Source organism: Pinus tabuliformis, chromosome 6, assembly GCF_031772625.1.
Source record: "Pinus tabuliformis cultivar Carrire ecotype Pingquan chromosome 6, CPIR1, whole genome shotgun sequence".
Taxonomy (NCBI): domain Eukaryota; kingdom Viridiplantae; phylum Streptophyta; class Pinopsida; order Pinales; family Pinaceae; genus Pinus; species Pinus tabuliformis.
Window position 1 is genome coordinate 397,966,448 of NC_142292.1, and position 6,048 is coordinate 397,972,495.

Consider the following 6,048-nt stretch of genomic DNA (forward strand, 5'->3'; position numbering starts at 1 on the left):
TAACGACTAATATTAAAACATGACGTGATCCACCTTCTATATCATTCTCACCCATATTTTGATTAATACCCATTAATATTTTAATTTCCCTAAGTTTAGATTTAGAAACTCCATTAAAAATATTAATTATTTTAATAAAATACAATCCGTGTGGAATTTCACCAAATGGTTTATGGGTTCTTTAGAACTCATGTGCCTTAGCCTCTCCGTCATTTTTCAGGGCTAGAGCACTTCCTACGCTACCAAAAGCTAACAATTTGAGCCCATCCGCTACCTCTAATATGGCTCCAAACTCTCGACTTATAGTTTGTGGCTACCATGGAATTTCATCTACTCTATCACTCTAATCATCATTTTATGGCTTCTCCAATAAGCCTTCTACTATGATGATTCTCTACATGAATCCTACAGCAACCATGGGATTTCTCTTGCGCCATCACTGCAAATCATCTGCTGCAACAAGTATCTATGCTAGTATGGTTGACATTAATGCCAACATTCCTGCCAACAGTTAGGTAATGCCAACTGCCCAACACATCTCCCAGCATGGCTATTGACATCAATTCCAACACACTTGCATATATCTTCACTAGGCCACCGGCCATCCAGACCATACTAATTGTCCAACACAATTAGCATTCTTGGAACCAAAGGTCCCTATGCTAAGAAGTGTTGAAGATTATAAAACTTCTGTGTTTTCATTTGACACAAAGAAAATTCATCCTATTGACCATATTGACCTTCATAAGCAAGCATGGGAAATGATATATTCATCCTTGACTAGTTCTGCTATGGAAACTTCCAAATTACAGGCTTCTCTCAACAACATTCATTCCCAATTAAAATTGGAGAAGATGTATTCTTTAGCAAAGGACACCAAAATCAAAGGTCTTGGATATTTAGTTATAAAATTAGGATTAGATCCTAAAGATATCAAGGCAACTGAGGAAATCATTAAGAGAAGAAATGATGATATTTAGGAATTGAGGAAACAATTGAAGTTGCCAACAACTAAACATCCACGGGCCCAAGAAGTCAATCAGTTAGATAAGGAGAAGGAGAACATGCTCTGGATGATTGTTGAACATAACATACATATACAAAAGAGGGAAGGTGATATGGAAAATTTAATCAAGGAAAAAGAACTACAGCTCAGTACTGCAACAAAAACTTCCACAATAGTGACCTCAACACCATCAATTTCTACAACAGGAATGTCTACAACAGAAACAAAGCCCAAATGCCAACATTCAATAGAGCAGTTGTCAAAAGCTATGGAAGAATTGTCATTGAAAGATATTGAGATTGAAAAAATCAGAACTTTACTAAAGAAAGTTCAAAATGACAAGGGTTGACAACACATATCTGGCCAAAGTTCAAAAGAATTTCAAATTAACTAGGCAGATAGAAAAATATGAAAATGAGTCACTGATTGCACAAACATTGGCAGAGGCAAAAGAGAAAATCTGGATTGATATCAATTCTACCATGACTGAACTTTGGACATCAATTTAGATTATTTTTTAACAAGAAGAGTTGGTGGACAGATCAAAGGCAGTCATTGTAGGAATCAAAGAATATTTGGAGCATATGCCTGGAGAATCAAATAAAATAATTAAAGTACTCAATTCTAAAACTAAAGAAGAATTAGAAGAATTTGGAATTGAGGACAAAACTGATACTATCCTAGAGGTAAGAAGAGTTTTGACAAAGAAAAAATTGATGTTACAGTTAGAAATCAAGTGTCAAAACTTGGAAGCCCAAATTAGAAAATTTCACAGGAAATTTAATACTCTACAACAAAAGAGACTTCTAGCTCTACGACATTCTACTGGCCAATTGATTCCATTAGAATACTATTAGTACAAATTCCACCAGATAGCAACAGACAGAACCAAATTTGCTAAAGTTAAAGGGAAAATTAGTGGAAAAGCATTCCTGGAAGGCCTAGAGTATGATCTTTTCATTCAACATGAAGTTAGTCATTTGATCATCACTAGGCCTACTTTTGAAAAATACATAGAAGTCGATGAGGCATACAGGAGGGTAACAAAATTTTCTATCCCAGATGAAAAGAGATGGGATAAGTTACTTGAACTCATCGAGTGAAAATAATGCAAGGAATTCAGTGACCAGTCACAGGAAAAAGAGGAGCAGTAAGCTGAGAAAGAGGAGCAAAAAGAAGAAAATCAGTCAAAGGTAGCAGTGATCAAACAACCCTTAAAATGTGTGTTCATTATTCGAATCAGTTTAGAATAGCTATTTTCTAGATCTACTTTTGTAAATCATAAATAGTTTTAGATATTATCTCATTTTGTAATAAATTTTGGCTTAGACTTAAGATATTTTTGGAATTTCGATCTATAAGTATTTGGTAGATCAAAGAAATCAGGGTTGAACCCTTGTAATGAACCAGTGACATGCTTGTAATGTTCAAAGCTATTTCTGAAGATAATTGAAGGATTCTGGAATCATTTTGAACAACTTGTGTATATATCTGAGTTTATGTTATTATCAATTATGTCTTTCATATTTAATTTTGCACATGTTCAAGGAAACATACAAGTTTGGGCAAGGCTAGATTGAATATCAATCTCCCTGAAAGCCCCTGCAAAGTTATAATCATTAAAAGAGATTAATTATGAAATAGTCGTTACGAATTAGTCGTTATAAACTAGCTGTTATGAGCTAGCTGTTAGGAAAAGGTTGTTAAGAATTTAGTTAACGGGATATAAAATTAATTAATTAATTAAATATTTATTTATATATTCAATAAACTATATTAAAAAAAGGATTATAATATAATATAATAATAAATCTTTTTTTGGCTGAAGCAAGAGTCGTACCTTCATAATCATTAAAACAGAAAAGTATTTACATAGATTACAACCATCCACATGGTAACATGGATTTTAAACAAACCCTACTTTCTAGAAAACCTAGGGTCACGAGTTAAGTGTTAAAACTCTGCCCCTAATCCACAAAACTACAGCACCCAAAATGGCAACAAGTACCAAGGCCACATAAGCAACCCAACCAATCTCGAAAAGGGAGGAGAAATCATGTTAAATTTCGCCTTCAGAACACCTAGCTCCCACCAACTGCAGCAAAGTACCTCCCAGAGCCAAGGCTCTTGCCAAAAAATCGTTTGAAGTGTTATCACAAAATCACTACTGAGGGCTGCAACCAAGCAAGATTTCATGTAACTCTTTCAACCTAACTTTAGATCAAAGATTAGCCTCTTTGATCAGAGAGGGCTCTCTCACAAACTCTTGATAAAAATCTTTCACTACAACAGATGGCTAACTCTTTACTCATTCATGAAAGCAAAAGCTGGTTGGAAACATATCAAACTGGTTCTTCTCATTGGGCTATGGAGTCTCATATACTAAGTAAACAAGAAAAACATAGTCATCTCATGGAAGTCAAGGCTCTTTGCATTACATGTCAAACATACTCCATCAAAACCACAGCTTGCTAAACACAAAGGAAGTCAGAGCATAAGATTATGAATTCTGAGTGATTGTGTTACAACAAGGCTGTAAATGAACATAAAACATAAAACACCATCCTTATATTTGACCACAATAATCCATCGAGAATCTTGAGAAGAAATCAACACTGTTTTACTATTACTGTCATAAGCTTCACAATGGCCCAAAACAACTCTGTTTTTCTATAAAATGTCCAACCTCTTTTACATAAGAGTCATTTCTATATATATCAAACCAAAAATACTACTACCTGAGACTCCTCAACAAGCATGAAGGGAGCTCGGAATTCTATCATTAATTACCTTATCTATATCTTAAACAAACTAATTAATTACAAAAGGTATTGTGCTACGAAAACAGAGGATTCCATTCCATTGAAACTTCAAGTCTATCTCCTCGTGTACATTGATGCGTTCTTGAAACTTGACACCTGTAGCACTTCAATAATAGCCAAACCAAACTGAAAGCCCATTCACTGGATGAGCAGCTTCGGATGCCTGATATATGGATGATTCATCAACAAACAAGAATCTGTGCCCTATGTTCACGGTCTTTGTCTCCCATTAGTGTTCATGCATTTAAGATCATGTTTCAAGCCATTTAATCTTCTAATAGTCACGTATGAGGGAAGAAATCTTATGATCTGGCCATCTCATAACTGAACAAGTGTACCACTCAACACCTCGGCAACCCTACTAGAACCCTAAAAATTCGGACATAAAGTGAAAACTTTAACATAAGACAAAATTTCACCTTTTCCTTGAATACTTACACCTGGCACCTTTTTAAACATCTGAATGGCTTTATATAATCTTCATGCTAGCCTCGAGTCATCCCTTTAAGATTCGCTGACCTCAGCATCAATCTCAAATTTTTCACATAAACAGTCATCTACAGCAGTTTCGTAGCGCGCTACGAAACAAAATTTGGAAGGCAAATTTCCCCTTGGATCAATTAGCTAGTTTGCCTAGCTTTCTCTTCAAGCTGCTAACTTCTTCCTTTAATGCTTTGATTTCTGATCTCAGGCTCATGTTCATCTTTCTGACATGTTTGGCTTGTTTGATGGCTGAAACCGTCCAGGTGTACACCTCAGCCACTGCATCTACCTGACTAGCAAAGCTTTTGCTACCTTTCATTACAGCTACGAAACTGTTATTCTGCCTGAAAAATAGCTCTTGGGACAGAGCTCATAGCTTCTCACAGAAAACGTATTTGGCAAAACTAAAGGAGGTTTTTGTGAACCAACCCGTTCTTAACAAAAACCTCTTTTGGTTTTTTGAAAAACTACTCCAGCTGCCCAGAATCGAGCCTTGAAAAAGATGTGTGAAACAGGAAATTAAAAACTGCATCTACAGCAGTTTTGTAGCGCAACTTTAGTCATTCGATTCTCTCAGCTCGTAACGGATTTGAGGAAACTGAAAGAGGTTTTTCTAGTTTAGTATGTTAGGAATAAAAGCCTCTTTCAATTTTCGAAAATACACTTTCATCTGCTCTAAATACCTCCTGGAAGTTGACAACTTAAAACAGAGAAATATGCCTTGTTTCAATATCATGATGACAGGACCTTGAGTCAATACATGAAGCCTTAATGTAAACATTTGTTACAATATCATCTGCTAGTTCAGTGCCAACGGTCAAAACTCAAGTTTGCTTCACGTTGTCTTGGAGAGAGAAAGCATGTGTGCTTGAAATCATAATCATTGTAATACAATGGTGAACCTTCCAAAATGCAGAGAAACTTGGGCATGTCTCAGTAATAGCACGAAGTGATGATGGCACCAAATGGTGGAAAGAAGACCACTCCTACTCAAGCCTAGGAGAAATTGAAGCAAAATCATGTGTCTGAGTTGTGAAGATCTCATTGCCAGCCACTTGAATGAGTCGTTGCAATCGATGCTTGTCCTTCAAAAACCGTTGCCAAAACAGAATTGTACAAAAATTTGCCATAAGAGTCTTTGTATGATATGAAGAACCAACAGATCCATTAGCATCATTATAATAGCTGTCCACATATTTATTGAACAAAGATTGCTGCCCAAATGGCTGTATGATAGGCATTGGTCATGCATCCATCAATAAACCAATTATTGCACCCTCTCTAAGAAACCCACACTGACCAAACTTAATGACAAGCATTGATGCCTCCAAAGAAAGGGGAAGACTCCCAAGCAAATTGCCATATAATGTTGGTTCACACTTTCCCCTATGATGAGATGGTGCCTTCAGAGCATCTAAAGAAACCAACAAATCTAGTGCATCTTGAAAAACAGAACGCTGCACTAAGGAACTCGGCAGTGCAATCACTTCAACCCTTTCATTCTTACCAAGATCTTTAATGTAGTCCCTGTATCTTGTTATATCTGCACCTTTGGGGATTAGGTTGTTTTGCAGCTGCAATACCTCAGACTTTTCCTTTGTCTCTGCTTGGCAACAGTGGTGGATGCAAAGCATAAAAGTTACCATTCCACTCAAAACACTCCTTCACCTGTAATACTTCCCTTCAGATTCAGAACTGATGACAAGCATACATGTAGGAGCTTGAGAACATGCCACC